Below are 19778 nucleotides of genomic sequence, written 5' to 3'. Positions count from 1 at the left end.
CCATCTGCCATATTGCTAGTGCATTATAGCCTAATCCACTTGTAATGTGGTGGACATGATATCTGACCCCTTTGGACTCTACCCGCCAAACTCAAAAGAAGGCACATAGATGTTAACAGTGCTACTACTAGTCATCACAATTAGATACATTCAAAAATAGGTATTAAAGGAAACAATACTCAACACTTTTTGAGAAGAGTACTTTTAATTACCTTCTCAATACAACCTCGTTTGTTCAGAACTAATCAATATTTCGCACACACAGGACGGAGGCACCTATTCAAAGTGCAACATAAAGCAAAAATGACCTAATATTGTACAATACAAAATTCAACAATATGACCTCAGACCCTAAAAAATAATAATACAAGAATGAAAAATGCAAATGATAACCCTACAAAAATATATATACACTAGTGTCTCCCTCTAATTATAGGAGAACCACTAAGAGGAAATCTTCACAGTGTCACAATCAATGGCTATAAATTCGCCAAACTCAAGTGTAACGTAACACAGATCTAAAAAATTGCAGCTATTACGAGATTCCTCCACTGATGTGTCGACGTGACCACGTTTCAGCCAGATCTTTTTGGCTGCTTCAGAGCAGGGTTAAATGTATTATTGTCACGCACAGAGTATGTCATGTGCACGTTGGTATAAATTACAGCAGCCTCAATGCTGAATCTCCTCAGAGTCGGAGATACCATCAGCTTCTAAGCTCTCTCCATGCCGGGGTCAATATCCAAATGCAAAAGAAGGCACATAGATGTTAACAGTGCTACTACTAGTCATCACAATTAGATCAAAGGATAGACATAGACTGCTATATCACTGCCCCTTGCATTTAAGTGTGGCATTTGCCACAGTTATGCAGAAAATGCCAATGAACTGGGTACAGCATCTTTTGATGTGATCTAAGTATGGAAACCTGGTTCCAGAACTGACTGCGCAATGCATAACCAAGGTTCTTTATATGGCTGTTCATTGCGAGTTGATGTGGTTGGTCACTGGCGTGCCACAAACTTCAGCCCTGTTGATTTTCAGTATATCCATCCGTCGCATTGTACAGAATCTTTAGGAGATGCCATGCTTCTATGTATATGAAAGTAACTAAGTGATACCCATAAAGAAGTGCAGAATTTAGGATTAATAAGTTGAAGAGTTATCAGTGACATTGGGCGTAACGGAACCAACGCAAGATCACACATCTGAGGCATTATACGTTTTTCACAAGGTACCAGCAGTGCTGTTGCAGTACATGACAATAATGCTGATGTTTACTCTTCTAGTTGTTGCTGATGCTGCTTTGCTTTTAAAGTTGGTTGTAAATGAACCTGATTCTTAGGGCGAATTTCTTTCATGAAATGATCTTCCCAAACCCAGAGTATTTGTTCTTCCCTAAACTGTTTAGTTGATTTCGTGCCCCAAATCAGCCCAAGAACCTAAAAACTGCTGTCTTGTAACCTCCCAGTTGAAATGGCAAGTTGTCTCTATATACTCATTCTGTAGTTCTCAGGTGCCCATCGATAGGCAGTGCAGTTCACAAAAATATAGAATCACTGGTAATCTCAAGAACAGGATACCATTACTGTGTTTTTTGTTACTGCTACTATTACTACTTGTTTAGTGCCTTATACCCAAGAGACTCCAGGCACTGGGCAGCAATCTCTCACTCTCTCTCCTCTGAAACCCTCTGCGCTGGTCAGGAATACAGCAAGGACAGGGCCAGCGAAAATAACCAGACTTGGCCGTTTCTTTAAAAGAATTGTTTATACTGGCGCAATCTTAGATATGTGCACGATTGTTCCAGGCGTAGTCAGTGATGACCAAAAGTGATATCATACTGCAGCCCTCAAACAACTATATGGTAAGCAAAAATGTTTTATCTCCTCATACAAAGAGCTGGAGAGTAGGACTCAGATGTGTTTTTCTGTGACGTGGTGACCATCTTTTAGATGCACTTACAAGAGAGACAGCAGAGTTTAACAATAATTCTCTGAGGGACCCACAAACAAAGTATGGCCCTATGTTTTCTGTTAATTTTGTGCTCAGGACCTACAATAAGTGATACCGTCATTTTGTGCCAACCTGTAACCATTATGTTGGAGGCCCGTATACAAAGCATTGAACGTAATAATTCTTGAAATATCGGCTGCACCAACCACAATGGCATGGTGTGGTTTGAATGTGCCGAGGGGAGATGCTGTATAATCCTCAATGCGCTGTGTCTGTGCACCTTTGTTTTTACTGACCCTTTTTAGTGAACCGGAAATCTGTTTAATTTTTCCAGAGGAGTTTGTGTCTTAAGTTGGCTTTGTCTTTGGCTTTGCCCCTTACACTAGCTGAGAATCATTTCTGTTTGGATTTTGTTAATGATTGACATATTGTGACTTGTACATACTAGCTGACTATTGTTAATTCTTGTGTTGTCATCTAATCTGTTGAGGGTGGTAATCAGGGTTCCTGACCACCACCTTTCTAACTGCGTGAGTGTGTTGAATAACATGATTTCCATTTTTTTAAACCCCATCAGCCGATTTACCGGTTTAACCACGTACCATTCCAGACTGGTGCTTCTTGGGTCACTCAGTGATTCAGCCCATCCACTGAAGGATCATGTACCATCAGTCTCTGACTACCTTGGTGACCCGAACTGTGGTAGTCAGTGTTTGGCCTCTGGAAAGGGTATGGAGCAGCACTGTCTTCTAAGCCAGCTCTGGTCTAATGGCTGGGTCATTTCGTGGTTAGAAAAACCAGCCTTAATTACCATCTGTTCTGCCCACACCTAAATGCTAATGTCCTACCATGGATCACCATTTATAACAAGCTTTTTAATGTGATAGGCACTATTTTTCATTACCTTCCTATTGTGTGGGGCCAGCATTACTATTATTTAATAGTCCCGCTACTTTTATTTACATTTGTTGGCAAGTTGAAGCATTTCCCGCAAAAAGGAGTAAAACAATTAAATGCTTGAGTGCTGCCTTCTGACAGGTTCCAAAATGAATAATCTTGGTCTTTTTCAGTTGGAGTCGGTTAAATCTGTTTAGACCTGGACTTCTCAAGGTCTTTTTTTTGTAGCTCTTTGAGGATTCCAAATTTATCTGCGATAGTGATATAAATTTCGATGTCAACAGTTTATGAATGAGCCATACATTTTAGAAGGAGATAGATGTCCAAGAGAATGTATACAATAGGAACCCCTTGAGACACCCCAGAGTGGACATTTCTGACACGAGTGCCCAAGTTTTACCACCTGGTGCTGGCTTGATCAAAATTAAGTGCACAAAGCCATTGATCAGGTTAAAGCACTTAACACCATGGTAGACCTGTCTAGAAGAACCTGGATCACTAAGATGTCAAAAGCAGCAGAAAAGTATCAAAGGGTCACCAGGGGATGGGGTCACCAGTGGATGGTGCCCCCCCCCGCCACCTATCTCAAAATGATGTCGCTTTATCATTCATGGATGCTCACAAGGATTGCAGGCCTCTGGTAGATTAAAACTTTAGTTGTGGTTGTACGTTCATTCATATTGAACTGAAATAGTTTGGCTTGTGTTTCCTTTTTCTTTCTGATCTTTTTTTTCTTTGATTTTTTTTTCTTCCTTTATTGTTTGCTTAACACATGGCTCCTACCATTCTTTATGTATCTGGGGAACAATTAGATATACAACGCAACTGAACACCTTGGGTATATGTACAACTACGAAGGACAATGATGTGTATTGACCCAGCTATTCCTCATTGTTGTCTAAAAAACCATGGTGGGAGATTGTGTTGTTGTCGAAATGTGGACCTATCCTGGTGATAACTAAACATAGACAAGAGTCAACAATAACATTACAATATCCGATTTTACGAATTGATCATTATTATAATGAGGTAACTGTTGGCTAAATGTATTAACTCCAAGACACTCTTGTAGCGGGAACATGCATATGTTAAATATATTTTTGTCATAAATCTAAACGCCAATAAAAAAGAATTTTTAAAAAAGGGGGGCACCAGTGGATGTTTTTCCTCATCCCCCATCCTATGGTTTTATTCCTGAAAGGGCAGTTTCGATGCCATGATTAGCTTGAAAATCCTAACTCGGCAGAGAATAGACAATTTTGTTGGACAATAAAAGCTTTTTTTTGACCAACTACCAGGTTTTTGAGGTGTTTAGAGATGCCTTTAATTACTCTGTTCAGGTAGGTCTTGTAAACATCTAAGGTAGAATATATTAACATTGCCTGAACTAAACGCGAATTGAGTGCTTGTTAATAAAACCAAGAAAGAATGTCATTAAGAAGTACATACATTTAAGGGCCTAAGTTGAGCATGAAGAGTGCAGGCCTCTTAAAATGAGACTGAGGTGAATTGGAATAATGGAACTGTGGGTGTTGGGACAGACTCGGTGCGCAATGCTATTGACAACATTTGACAAGGGCTTCCATTAGCACTCTAAAACCGGCCTTTTGTCTGTATGCTGGAATGGAGTCACCTCAGTTTTAAAGCATAAAATGTGCTAATTTATGCAGTATAGATGACAACAAGATAGTCTTCATGTATAAATAAGATTACATTCACACTTATGTGATGCATTTAGTACTTATTGATTTCTCTTAAGTTTTCTTTGTTCTCCAGTTTCTTAATCCTGTTTAAACTTCTCAAAAACATTGAGAAGTATACAACCAACACGAGTTTCGCCCTTCAGTGGCACACAGTCCTGGGGCTTTGTCTTGGCTGTGAATAGTTTATTATAATGAAGTCTAAAATCTGTTAAAAATATTTACAGTTGGAAATACAGAATTGAGTGAGAGATGTACTGGTTACTGGTGTAACACTGCACTCCAGTTGAAATCCTACTTGCGTCAGTGCACTAGTGAAGCATTCATATTTTATGTGGAAGCACACTTGAGACGTTACGTATTCCATCAATATACAGATATAACTAGTAGTATTCACCTGTATTTGAAGGCACTTGAGAGGGAGTATGTTTTGTTGGTTAAATTGGAGGGTAGAGGGTAGCCCAGGTACAGGTCATTTATATTACCATGGCACCATCATTTGGGTTATGGGATAGTTTTTAAAGGAAGTACGTAATCAAGTCTATGGAAAGGACGGAGTTCAGTATCATGGATGGAAAAGGCTTGAATGGGTTGCAAAGGCAAAAGCCATGATAGTTGAATTGTAGCCCACAAACTGAGTTTGGCATTGTTTTTATGGAAAGGTGATATATTTGATTGTGTTAATTGGGAAGGTGATGAAGGTGTAGTTTGTGTTTGAAAAGGCCTATGGTATGGTCAAGAAATATCAAGCACAGCAGTCTGTGGGAGTTGCATTATAACAAAATCTGTAATCAGGATGGCTAGTAGGCAAGATAAAAAATAAAGAACATTTTAAGTCAAATATGTATTGCAGAGGGAGTGTAATTACCAGAAAGTGTGCCAAGGTCTGTCTTTAATAGGTACTGGTGAACATTTGGATGTGTAGATCTGCTTAGGGAAGACAACGGTCACTAAAGTGCCTTTCGTAAGAGGAGGGATTTCTACCAGATCAGAAATGTAATAATAAAGGTATCTTCTTCTTAGTGCTAAGAATTAGACAAGAAACCAAGCTTACAGGTGCTTTAAGCAATGACATGCATGTGCCCTTTGTGCATTTGGGGTCTCCTGATGAACCAGCAATAAAGTGTTGATGAAGTTACACATGAGTATATGAAGCCATATCTAACCTGTGCCACCACATGTTTTAATAGCCATTTGTTACCATAGGCTTACAGTTTCATAGTACTGTAATGTACCCCAAAGAATGCACCTGTCTATGGTTAGATGGCTAGCCAAGCTCCATGGTAACATTACCAGTGCAACATCAAAGATAAGCCTACCCTTGGTCTAGAATGTGGCACCACTAGCATTGCCTACACTTTGCTGTTCAGTGATTGTAGTTCAAGTTTTTAGTCATGTCATTTGACCTCTCCACCATCGCTCAACGTGTTGAGTGACAGTGTTGTCCTCTTCATGACATACAAATTCTTGTTCTGTCCTCTCCTAAAGTGAACTAAAGGTACTATGGGCCTTCAGTTGGATGAACATTGATTGGAAATAGCATCTGGTACCTTCTCCAGCTCCGACTTTCATCATAGTTGAGCCTGATGCATCTGATTCTCTCCCCAGACTGAGAGCTCAAATTTCAGTCAAAATATATAACCTTTCTAGGTCACCTTCTAGGTTTGGGTTTGGGAAGAAATGTAGGCATCTAGAGCAATATGTCCTAGCCAACGGGATACAATTCACCCTGTTCTATGAGCTCCTTATGCCGGTGTCTCAGAGTATCATGTAGTCCTTGTGGCCAAACATGGGTGGGCTACTTCTGAAGCTTCAATTATGCATGACCCTCACTACAGATTGCAGTTGAAGGTGATGGAGGGTGAGACTCAGCCAGCAGAGGATACCTGTATGATGGTACCTGGGTGAATCGGACCATGGGTGAAATTGCTGGGAGCTCCTGGTGAGTTAACATTTCCTTCTGAGATTCACTTCTCTTGTAATTCGACATCTGGTATTTTTCCAGTCCTTGCAGGCAACCAGTTGTCAAAGAGCATTATCAGACTTCTAGGAGGTGTTTGTGCTCAGACCATTTCCAATCGGGGTCAGTTTGTTGTTACCTAATTTTAGGATAAGCTCCTCATTCCGAGGGCTACCAAAAGTGTAGGGAAAAGGTTGTGAAAAAGAAGTGATGCTCATTTTTTTATTAAGTCAAGTTGTCTTTCAAAAGGAGAATGTTGCCTTCTCCGAAAGGTCTTCCAGTTTATCATGCAGCAGCTGCATCTCCCGTGGATTGATCGGCTTATATCAAAGGAGAACACTCTCATCTTCTACATATATGGTCTGTTCTTGGGGTGAATGTGCACTCATTCCCATGGTTGATTGAACGTCTCTTTACTTCTCCCTAGATTACCTTATTTAAGACCCAGAGGGTAAGGGTGAATGTCAAATGGATCAAGTTAGTTGTGAATCTCCTCCTTGTTGCAGCGGACTATAGCTTCTCTTTTGATTATACCAATGTTTTACTTCTGCTTGCCAGACTTCCCCTAACAGTTCTCTATCCGACCATAACATAGCAACTTACTACATGACTAGGACTTCAGTACAAGGAATGCTGCAGTCCACTGTAAAGTACACCGGCGAAAGATTGTATCCCAGTGCTGTGAGTATCCTGCGAAATGGAATGCACATTTGTACATGCTCCCATACTCACCATATAGGCCTTCATAGACTGTTTCCTTTTTGGCCTGTTTTGTTATTTCCCTTCAGGCAGAGATGGGGTATTATTAGGTATCAAAACACCTCGCAATTAAGTCCTTTGGTGGGACGGCTGCTGATCAGTTTTGATGATAAAAGGCTGATGGGCCATACCCTTGGTACTGCTGGCCTATCAGGCTAGCCTCTTTGAGCATCTTGCAGTGATGCCATTATTTTTTCTCTCCAGATTATTTTCCTTGGAAGTGACCTCAGCTCAGGTCTAACTTTTGCAATTTTCCTGAAAAGGGTAGTTCTTTGCCTGGGTCTGACTTTTCATACAAATATGCCTTCTGTGATTCATAGTGGGTAGGGTTTCATCATGTCTACCTTATAACCTGATCTTTTTCCCCAGGAGGAGTCATGGTGGAATTCTGTAAACAATAATCGGGTCCTACAAAACGTCTGCTGAATAACAGTGATATTTTTCACATTTGATCTGGCCTCTCTGGGAGAAGCAATCTTCTCAACCTTCAGCCACTGTGTTCACGAAGCATACGAGAAAGCATACAAGTAGTTGAGGATAAGGCGTAGGAGGCCTACATAACTCTGTTCGGCCAGCATTCACTCAGGGTTGCTCCAAAATGATATCCACTAAAGAGCCCTACTGCCATTCTATTGTGTTTTACTCCTTTGACACAAGAACAGATGGAATATTACCTCCTTAGTGTCTAATCAAGCTCCCCACTTCGACCTTGCACTCTCAAAGTTTTGCAATTAGTAGATCAGATTAAAGTGTCCCATCTCACTGAAACTTCAAACTAAGTCATTATATCTGGGTACTTTTCTCGATCCAGTATCCAGGTGGTTAATCATCTGCTTAAAAAGCCTAATTTGGACACTTCAGAACTTAAAAACTATTAGCCCATCCCCCTGTTGCCTGTACCCACCAAAATCCTGGAGAAACATCTTAATGTCCAGGTGATGAACAATCTAGAATAATTTCAACTGCTGGATGTATCTCAGTTTGGATTCAGGAGCAACCATGGGACTGAGTCTGCACTAGTATCTGCAGTCAATAACATCCATTCCATGGTGGATGCTAAAGAGGCTGCAGCGCTGGCCCTTTTGGACCTATCTGCAGTCTTCGATACTATCTCCCCGACCCGGCTTGTTGAGCGACTCCAGGAACTGGGGGGTTACAGCCTTGGCACTCTAACGTCTGGCATCTTTTCTGATTGACAGGTCACAGATGGTTATGGTGGATCAATTCCTCTTGGACTCCATAACGTTGCTACATGGGGAGCCTCAGGGTTCTTCCCTGAGCCCTACATTATTCAACTTGTATGTCTCCCTGCTGAAGAAAGCAAACGCATAAGATATTTTGGACTCCAAGCATTGTCCTATGCTGATGACACCCAGATCATCAAGTCTATCTCTAGGGTAATGGATGCGACTGCCACCAACGTTTGAAAATGTATGCAGGCTGTGGCCGCATGGAAGGAAGAAACTACTTAAGACTCAGTGGGGACAAGACGGAGGTATAGATCCTTCGTAGTCAACCATCCATGTGGTCCAATCTGTGGTGGCCAGATAGGCTGGGGGCCTTACCTATTCCAACTGACTTCGCTAAGAATGCAGGAGCACTGGTCGATAAATATCTATTGTTCAACCTGCAGGTCTACAGGACGGTTTCGACTTGTTTTTGTATTATTAAATCCCTTAGGAAAGTGTTTCCTTTTATTCCTTTTCCTGCATGTAAGCAAGTGGCTCTGGCACTTATTATATCCAGGTTGGATTACTGTAATGCTCTTTACCTGGATATTAATAAGGCTGTATTTACCAAATTGCAGCTGGTTCAGAATGCGGCAGCCAGAATGAGTCTTGATGTCTCCAAATTTCAATCAGTTTCTGAGGGGATTCAGAAACTGCACTGGTTACCTGTAAATACACAAATTATCTTCAAGGCTCTTTGTATTGTTCATAAGGTTCTGCATAACTTTAATCCAGTAGAACTCTGGAACCTGTTCCAACGATACACTACACCTAGACCACTGTGATCCTCAGGCACAAATCTCTTAACTGTTCCAAAGCATCAAAAATCGAGATGGGGAAGTAGAGCTTTTTCGGGGGCCACACACAAGTTGTTTAATTCGCTCCCTCACTCTGTTTCCAGTCTCCAATCTTATTTTCCTTTTTGCAAACATGAAAACATGACTTTTTACTTTTTAACTCTTAAATCTTAAACAGAAAGCTAGGGGATAAACTTGTTGCTCCTTCTTCCCCCTCCCAAGACTAACTGCTACAGGCGCCTCAACGCCCTTCAGGCAACTGTTGCGCTCTATAAGTCTTTTTAATTTAATTTCTGCTCCGGCAGCAGTAGCATTGTTGACTAAGTCTCTGGGAGTTTCATTGCGTGATATCAGCAATAAGCTTCTTTCTAGATTTACCTCCCACACTGTACTTTGTATTGATGGACATAGTGCTGAGTTCTGTATGACACAGAGCTGTGTCTTCTGAGGGAATAAACCTAGATGGTATACTACAATGGTATCTATATGTTTATTTGGTCTTGTCGCCTTAGCCACAGCTACGAAACCTTTTAGTATACTTCCCAAGAAGAGTAAGGACAGTGACGAAGAGGTACAGCATGTTAATAATGCCATTTCTACTTGTAATGTTTATTACTTTAATACTATTTCTCCTCACAGGGCTGTATCAAGGTATCTTGGCACCTCCGGTGAGGTGCATTTTATTTCTTTGTTTTTGTCCACTTTGCTTTTTTCTTGCAGTGTGACGGAAATGTTGCTTACTACTCCCCTTGTCCTCAGACTGCTGTCATTCGCCATCCTTCCCTTTTCTGATTAATGGAGGAGAAACTGGATCACTATAAGTGCTTTATAGTAAAGAGGACCTCACTTAAAAATAAACGTCTGGAATGGTCATGCCACATTCTGTTCTGTACGAGAAGTCCTCAGGGTGGGGAGTGATGGCTTAATTTTCTGGAGGGTGTATAAAATGTTCCAAGTGTTCAGTGCCAAGATAATTTAACCCCTTGCATGCTGGTGACGAACCCCAGCCGTCACGCTCCACGGTGCTCGTGTGCTGATGACGGCTGTGGTTCGTCACGGCCCCACCCTGTTCTTTTGTTTACCGCACAGCGGCGGAAACGGCCCAGCAGCGAAGGGGTTAACTTACAAATTAGAACAAGCTCAAAAACATTGCAGGTTCTTGATTTTTTTTTGTTTGAATATATTTTTATTGTTATTTACCATACAACATAGAGTTCCATCTCTGTACCTTGCACTGCGAGGAAGCATTGGTCTGTGCCACAGTGATTTCGCATCAAGACTTAAACATTACAGTCATATTTTGCGTTTCAACCAATCATGGATTACATTGTAAAGACTATCTGGGCAACCAACAATATGTAAGGTTTAGTATTCCCTCGCAGCACATCATTGCCGGGAGTGTATCCCATCTCCCTAGAGTCCCGGAGCTCGCTCTGGCTCAGGGCGCCCTTTAGGGGCCTCCTACGAGGTTTTGCGCTCTATCCGAGCTCTGCGGTGTAGCTGAACGCGCGTATTTTTGGATGCCTTCCAAGCGGGTCAGCCCCTTGTCGTGATGCAGTGCCCGTGTGGCGTCGTGGTGTGGTCGGCTTGCCGCCCCATTTCAGCAGTGTGTGGCGATGAGCTTTCCCCTCTGTCTTGACCTAGATGTGCAACTCTTGTGTCTCGGAACTGTAGCTCTATCAACTAGGGGGAAACCAGTTGTCCAAACTCAACTGTTGAACATGGGGGAAAATTCGGTTAATGGGGAAGTAATGAACCAAACAATAAGCGAAAGAAAAGAAAAAGAAAAAGAAGCTCTGCTCTTCATAATTTGGTCTGTCAGAAACGATGGCCAGGTGTCGCGTCTGTGTGTCTCCGGGGGCAGTTGCTCGTGTCGTCCTTCATTTGTGGCGCGGCGTGTGAGGGGGTGGTGTGGATGTCTCTCTGGTTAGTCTCGCCTCTGTGCCTACTAATTACACAGTCGTTGTACCTATGAACACATCGGCGTGTGGGGGGAGGGAGGGGAGGGGAAGGGGGGGGGCGGGGGCCCAGCGGGCAGACCGGCCTCTCGTCCACTCGCGGCCATTGGTGTCTTTCACTCGGCGTTCCCTACGGGACGCCGCCTGGTGGTTCCCCTTCTCATCCCATGTGTGAGCCTACCTGCTGCGGCCCTGCCGTGTGTGCGCAGTCTGCCTGGCCCGCCATCTACACGTCTACCCTTTCCCGGTACGCCCGGTTAAAAGACCGAAGGATATCGTCCCATGTCTGCGCTATCGTATGGCCCGCAAGCCCGCCGTCTCCTCTCTATGGAGTATCGTTCCCTCAGCTATTGCCCAGTAGTTGAGTGAGGTGTGCCAGTGCTGCACCTGCGGAGGGTGTTTATCTTTCCAGTGTCTTGTTATGAGCCTTTTCACAGTCACCAAGCCCAAATCCCAGAACCTGGCCTGGGGTTTGTTGTATTGCAGGTTCTTGATATGCTAAATTACATACGTTGCAGACTCTACACTCTAAAACTTTGTCTCTTATCTTGACTTGGGCATTTGATTAATAGGATCTTGTGATTCTCCGCAAATTACATTATCTTCCTGAGTCTTGTGTTTTAAATATCTATACATTTGCATGATGTATTGTAAATATCAACTTTTCTGTCTTATATTGTCTCAATCATATGATGCCCTAGCTAACACACCCTAGTTTCTGAAAATAATCTGACGCTTTTAGGGTCAGTATAGCATTGTTCAGGAAAATGAACATGTTGGGGCTGAGCCAAAATGAGTAGTGCAGTCTGTGTAATATATAACCTGGTTTACACCATACTTCCTGAGTGGGCGTGTTCTTCCTACACACTTTGGGGATATTTCTCTATTTCAATTGACCGGGTCCACTACCGGTGACCGCCCTACACCACCGGCAGAGTCAGGCATCTCATACAGTGGTGTCTGGTCTGATTTATATATAGATTCACTGCAAAAAACAAAGGTTACAGGGACGTTATAGATGGGCTCAGATTTCAGTCGTACAAAATCATAGAAATCCAGTATTTATAGTTACCTGAGCAAACTATAACTTACACCCCGCAATGCACTACTTACGACCTCACATATTACAACACTCATGGCATGGTCAATGACATCACTGATAACATCAAGTGAGTAAAAGTATTTTTACAAAGTAAGTCGTTGTAAAGACTTGCGATGTAAAGGTATTGCGTCCTAACAACGCGGTCGTTGTAATGACCGTGTTGTAATAGCATGCGATGTAATCGCATGAGTTGTGGCATGATATATTCTATTGGTGTATAAGTGGGCCTCTGACCAGCTCTAAGCAATCCTGCTGTGTGGGACTTTCTGGAGTTAACAGAAGTGCTTGTTTGCCCGCAAAGACCCTCAGCAGCCAAGGGGGCTTCATTCCCCAACCAGTAGTGCACCAGGAGGCGCGTTTGCAGAGTGATGGAGAAAGAGGGCAGGCCTCCGATGACCTCTCAGCAATCTCGCTGTGTGGGACGTACGCCAGGAGGCGTGTTTGCAAAGTGGTGGTGAAAGGGGACAGGGACCCAGGTGACTTGCCAGGATGGCTTTTTTGTCTTTTTCTATTAGGGTAGGGTGCCACGTTGCCCAATTTCTCCTGGCCGATTTCAGCCCTGGGGATCCCATCCCCCATGGCCAGACTTTTTTTTAAATTGGGAGGAGGGCCGTGCAGCCCCCCCCCCCCACCCATACCGATTTCGGCCCTGGGGACCCCATTACCTGGGGCACACCTTACCTGTAATAGGGGAGAGGGGCCCTACGCCCCCCCTCCCTGGGCCGAGTCCAGCCCCAGGGACACCATCGGCCAGAGACCTTACTTTAAAATAAAAAATTAATACTTTTTGGGGAGGTAGGGGGCACGTAGCCGCCCTCCCTGGGCCAAAGTCGGCCCTGGGGACTCTATCCCCCGGGGCCCAGCCTTTCTCAAATGGTGGAGGGGGCCATCTAGCCCACTCTCCATCGGCCGATTTAGGCCTGAAGACCACATTCCCTGGGGCACGGCCTGTCTACTGGGTGCCCCCAGGGCACCCAGTCTCTACTGGGACCGTGGGGGAGCCTGAAGGCCCCGCGGTCCCTGCAGGTTCCCTGCCTCCTGCAGGAGACAATATTGCTTTTAGACATAGGGAGCTGCTTGAAAGGCAGCTCCCTGTGCCTAAAAGCAATTCTGCTCCACTTTCAGCAAGTAAGAGCATTTTTAATCCTCTCGCTTGCTGGAAGCGAAGTGTTTGCTGTGACTTGGCAGGAGTCGTCAAGCTCCATTTCCAGTTCCATTTAGCAATTAGTATTTACTAATACCACAGAGTGCTCATTAAGATGTGGTGCTGGTGTGATGTGTGGGTGATATCTATCTATCTATCTATCTATCTATCTATATATATATATATATATATATATATATATTACCTACTGGCGGTCGCCAGTAGGTAGTTATAGTTAGGACCTAGTTTCCATAGGAAATCGTCAACATTCTATTTGGATTAACTTTGGCCCTGGTGGATGAATCTTTGCGAATTTCTCAAAGAAGATGGCTCGGTCCGCTGCGCTCCTTCCCTGAAAATGTGGGGGGGATTGGTGAAGTGGGGGCTGAGATAAAAGGGGGGTCCCAAAACGTGTTTTCTCCATGTTATTTTCCATAGGACGTTTAGACACGGCTACAAGTCGAACGGCTGAATGGATTTATAAGAAATTTGGCAAAACTGTAGAGTCCGGCTCGCAGATTACGCTTTTTGTGGAATGGTGTAAATCCGTTCAGTAGTTGTTGAGAAAATTAAAGTCAAAGTCAATTATATATCTATAAGCGCGGACGGGTGCGCGCACTCAAGCGGCTGCGCGCAAGCGGAATTTTTTTTGCTGCGTGACGTCTGTTAACGTTCGATTCGAAGGAAATCAGGAAGTGTTGACCGCCATTTTGTCACTGCGAGTAAATATATTGTCATTTCAAAGCGTTGGAACATGGAAAGGGGAGAAGGTAGAGATTGTTTTGCTGCGTAGGTTTTCTCAGGGTGTGCAGTAAGGTCCTTAAAGGCGAAAATATATATATTTTTTTTTTGGGAAAAAAGTTGCGGGGTGCGCGCACTCGGGCGCGCACACATATTTACAAGAGTGTGAAAATGGAGATAAATCAGAAGTTTGAGTGCTTTGATATAAGGTGGCTCTGAAAAGAGCCCTTGTGTTAATTGAGTTGTTTCTGCATTTATAAGTATGTACCGATGCAGAGTCTGATGTTGCAGAGGAAGATTCTGTTTCCCTCATCCGTGAAATGAACACCATCTGTCCTATAGATGTCTTGCATGTGGTAACGCAAGTTGTTGTGGTAAATAGAACCCATGCTATTACCTCTGAGGAAAGCAGAAACAGATTTATTTTCATGTCTCCTTGCTTTCTCAATTTGTGCACAATGTTGATTGGACCAATTCTATTTCTGTCTTTGGCATATATTGGAATATACCAAGGCAGTTCGAGGAAAAAGTGTCATCAATTGTCGAAAGGTGTCTTTTAGAAGCATTTCCAGACCTACCCCAGTCAATGTGCCTAGATCGTTCCCACCACAGTGCACAATTATAAGGTCTGGGTGTGGGAGATGCATAAAAGTTTTCACCAATGGTATTAATTGGTGACATCTTAATCCTCTTTGCCCAATCCACGTTATCTGCACATTTGCTAAATCAAGGTTGGAAATTCGTCTGCTTGCTGCATATTTTCCACTCCAGTGAATATAGCTGTGTCCTAAAAGCCAAACCTTCATTTTCAAGGCAGATGCACTCGTACTCCGATGGGTTCTGGAAGTGGAATGGCAGTTAGAAGCTGAAAGTCAGGATAAAAAAATGGATGAGGCTTGGTGTGGTTGAAAAACAAAAGATGATTGGTTGATTCTAATACGTGAAGATTGAAGACTACGTTGCATGTTAATGTTATGTAAAAGAAAAAGTAGTATTGGGTGTGAAAAAAATGACATGTAACAGAGCTGTGGATAGGCAGGTGTTTCTGGAGGGAAAACAGTGTTGTTAGTTTGCTGTAGAACGTTGAGATATGAACTTTTGACCTGTGCCTTCAGCCAGGTGCAGAATGAGGTGTTACCATGGAAACAGTCAGAGATGGCAGTGGGTGATGGGTGACTTTTATGTGACATTGAAAATATTGTGAGGGACAACGAACTGAAATGTATATTTGAATACAAAATTTTGCGGGAGGAAATATGATTGGCTGAAGAGACATATATGAGTCTGTATTGACTGGATATCTGTGCCATTGAATTTTGGTTGCAGTGATAGCAGCATAATTGAGACTTCCGTCAAACGAATATCTATTTTGTGACTGTCACTGTTGTACATCGTACAAAGCATTGGTAAAGGTAAGTCTGTAATTGTTTGTTTTGTCATGTACTGTAAAAGAAAGGGTTCACGGGCTGTTATAGGCCTGTGGGTTCTAGTATGAGTAAATCAGGTCGACAAAAGAAAATATTAAGTTAGTACAGCTGAAGTTACGTGGAACACATAAATACTGTTTCAATATACAATCATTTTAGTTGAGATTATGGATTAAAAGAGAGAACGTGTATATTTGAAATGTTTATTCAGAAATGCACTGTTTTCAAGGCAAGTTTCTTATCTAATACGAGTGCAGACATTGCAAAAAAAAAAAAACTATTCGCGTAATGGTTCTCCATAGTTGTTTTAATATATTTTTGTTCAAGAATAAAAATGTTTTAACCTGTTATTTTGTTTTTATTATATTATATAATATTATATATAAAATTATATATTATATAATATATTTATTTTGCTGTTGTGTGGTATTATAGTCTCTGAGATTTGTCTCTTACTCTGCAACATCTCATTGTTGTTCTCTTTCTTTAAAGATAACGACAACATTAACCATGAGTGATAATAAGCAATCCGTTGATCTCGATCTTATCGTTGAACTTGTCATTGAAACATCAGTGGAAGTGGATCCCTTAGATGATTTAAATCCTGAGGATGATGAAGAACATGATGAGGATGCCGATTTGTCAGAATTGTATGACATAGGGTGGGAAGCTGACGTGCTTCAGCATATGGAACTATAAACATTTATTTTTAAAATTTACTGGAAATAAAAAGTGAAAATGTAAACCGTTTCATTTAAAATTAAACATAACTTGAAAAACAGGTTATGTGTAGTGTCTTTAATGAAATAGTCAAATATGCTCATAAAAATATTTCTAAACCAATGAAAAGCTTTATTAACAAGTCACATGACCTGTTATGCTTACGTTACGCGCTCCGCGCCCCGGATTGCTTCCGGGAAGCTGCGCTTCGCGCCTCGCGCACCGGAGGACTTCCGGGTGCTCTAACGCGGCGTGTCATATGACGCATTATGCAACAACGCGATACGTCGTTAGGGCTCCACCGGAACTGATTGAATTGGTAGTCTACAGTGTTTCTGGAAGTTTCAGACTGAAGCTGGCGTTAGCATGAGAGCACCCCGTGGCTACGTCGTGGCCATTCTGCGAGCAATCATGGCAGAAGCTCCCCACCGGAACTCTGCGGGAGTCGGGCGCCCCGGTGACTCTTGTAGAATCTTCAAGGCTGATGGAACGCTTTGGGGAATGGGGCCCATGCCGTAGCAGTGAAGCGTCCGAGTTCCAGGGTTGTCCAGAGCCATCCTTGCAGGCCAGGCCCAAGTCTGTGGAGCCGACCGCCATTTCCTGAGCTCTGTGGCAGCCGCCTGTCGCTGTACCGCAAGAGTGGGTGCAATTCAGCCGGATGGCGGGTGAGACGCTGTAATAGCAAGAGCAGGCGTAATTGAGCTGGCCGAGCGAGGCAATGTGCTGCAGGAGCGGGCGTAACTCAGCTTGTCGAGTGAAGCGCTGGGGTGCAGCTGATAAACCTCCACCTGGGGAGGCTCGTTCGCGCCGCCTCTCCCTTCCAGTGCACCCCACGCCGTCTCCTGGCGGAGGTATATGTGATGGTTGGACTAGGGCACCGCAGGACGTGTCTTTAGGTCAAACCTTCAAGTATGGCACCGAACATCCAGGACTTATGCCATTTGTGGAAGGCAGTTACTTCGAAGAATCTCTGGGATCAAGCATATCCGGAGTCCTCCCCGGGGTATTTGCACAACGGTCCTCCACCCCTAGGCCTCCAGCTATGCTACCTTGACCGGAACAGTGTCATGCATTTGGATCGATGTTGCAGCAGGCTGACATGTAAATAGTTATTTAATGAAACGTTTTACCCTGTTACTTTGTTGGTGTGTTGTATATATTTTTAATATTTGCATAGGGTTTGTGGTTATTTTGGGCGGGGTGGCTGGCGGAGCAAATTCACTGAAAAAACCATAAGTTATAGACCATATATAGTTAAATATCTCAAGTCCTTCTGTGCACTCGATGGAGATACAGGTCGTCGATCAGAAAATGTGCTGGCCACCTCTAATGGTAATAGCGTGGCCAGGGCTTTTGTCGATGCCTCTGCAAATTGCACAGGGTGCATTTGTTTGACATGGCGCACCATGGTATGCATGGAAAAGGAATATTTTTTTGTTGGATTTCTTCTTGAGAGAAACGAGTCACATATCGTGCAGGTTACTTTTGATGCATTTACTTTCTTTTGATCTTCAGGATAAGTGAAAAATTGCCAGATGAAAGATTCTTTTTTTCTTCTTAAAGGTAGTCGATCATTTTGGAAGTGTTGTTTTCATATTGCAGCAGGCTGGCATGTAAATAGTTATTTAATAAAACGTTTTACTCTGTTACTTTGCTGGTGTGTTCTATTTATTTATAATATTTGCATAGGGTTTGTCGTTATTTTTGGCGGGGTGGGCGGCGGCGCCGAGCTATGTTGCAGCCATCATGGCGTCGAGCTCGGTTTCTCTCACTAGTTTCATATTTCTCATGAGGGGTTGTTCCTAATGTTTCTATTTTAGCGAGGTCAAAAAGAGATCCTATCAGTGGCCTACTGATTTTGCTCGATTCTTTTTGTTTTCTCTAACGATTTTTAAGTTAAACTTTGCTAGTACGATACAGCGGCTAGTCCGCATTTTATATATATGTCTTTTTTATTAGGGGTGTCCTCCGGTGGAGTCGGACGATCTACCTCTAATAAACGGTAAGTGTTCCTCTGAACATACAACCTGGGCCTGAAAGTCACTGAGTGAAATATCATACATTACAGTCAGCCACTTTCAAGACGCATTCCTTCAGTATCTGGTCACGTACGCCATTTGGAAGTAGCGGTCTAATTCAGCGAAGTTTCAAAACGTGAAAAGGAGTAAAATATTAACATATGTGCTTTAGGCTGTACAAAAAATGAAAAACACATACAACAAAAACCTGGACCGTTCATATTTGCAATATTTCTGCGTACTATACCTTTTAACCCTTAACTAATAAAGCTGAGCCATTTCACCTGTATTTTAGTTATATCGGAAATAGTGGTCTTTTATTCGAAACTTACCAATCTACACGTGACAACTACGTTTGCTTTCAAAAATCTTTAATAAGAATGTCGGTGCACAAATACGGGCCTACAACCCCGTGGGCCGGCCACGGAGCAGGCTGGAACTGTACATGTGGGGATACTTATTAGTGGAAAACCTAATGGAGTCGGTGGTCGTTGATTTCATAATAAAAAGTGCGACAAGTGCAATAAAATCATATCGAAACTTCAGTGTGAGCGAGTATCATAAGTGTTGAAATTCGAACTTTGAATAATCATGATGCGCCAAAACTTAACAACAATTCATTGTCCGAATGTTCAATCAGTACCCATCTCATGTCAATTCATTGTCCGAACACATAATCAGTACCCATCCCATATCAATTCATTGTGTTTAAAAAAAAAACTGCATGCATATCTCATGACACCAAGGTTGAGCAATCGGGGTACAACAAGGAGTTGAAAGTTTCATTTGTACCAGCGCCATTTTGGGTGTAGCCAGGCAGATCCAGGCATAGTCAAAATCTCCACCAACTCGTGGTTGGCCCAGAGCCTCTTTCGGCAGTCCAAAAGTTCCGTTAAAGGGCAACAGAAAGGATCGGCGGTATGAACCATCAGTCAAAGGGGGAGGGAGGCAACAATTTTTTTCTACCGGGTCATACTGGGTTTTCACCGGAACTGATCCGAACTGTAGTCTGCAGGATTTTAGTCATTCAAACTGAGGCTGGCGCCAGCATGGGAGCGCCGACGTCTCGCGGCTACATTTTCATCGTTCCGCGGGCAATCATGGCAGTCATTCCCCATCAGGGGTGCCTGCGGGGGTCGGGGGCCCCCGTGGCTCTTATAGAATCTTCAAAGTCGAGGAGAACACTTCTGATTGTGGGACTCATTTCTTAACTAACAAGCAACCGGGCCATCCCTTCACGCCGGGCCCGCTCCTGCAGGGTTGACCGCCATTTTACGAGTTCCAGCAGTCACTGCATCACAAGAGTAGACGAACCCTTGTCGGGTGAGTGGAGCGTCGGGGGTGCCACTGGGGGGCCTCCACCTGGGGAG

General features: G+C 43.1%; 1 protein-coding gene across 1 annotated transcript in view; it reads left to right on the top strand.

The window, feature by feature from the left end:
* LOC144818743 (uncharacterized) overlaps positions 1–19778 on the top strand; it is a 107814-nt gene that overhangs the window by 46613 nt on the left and 41423 nt on the right. The gene's annotated exons all lie outside the window — the stretch shown is intronic.

This window comes from Lissotriton helveticus, chromosome 2_1 (assembly GCF_964261635.1).
Source record: "Lissotriton helveticus chromosome 2_1, aLisHel1.1, whole genome shotgun sequence".
NCBI classification, from domain to species: Eukaryota; Metazoa; Chordata; class Amphibia; order Caudata; family Salamandridae; genus Lissotriton; species Lissotriton helveticus.
The sequence above is the reverse complement of the archived record's forward strand: the minus strand, read 5'-3'. Positions and strand labels throughout refer to the sequence as shown.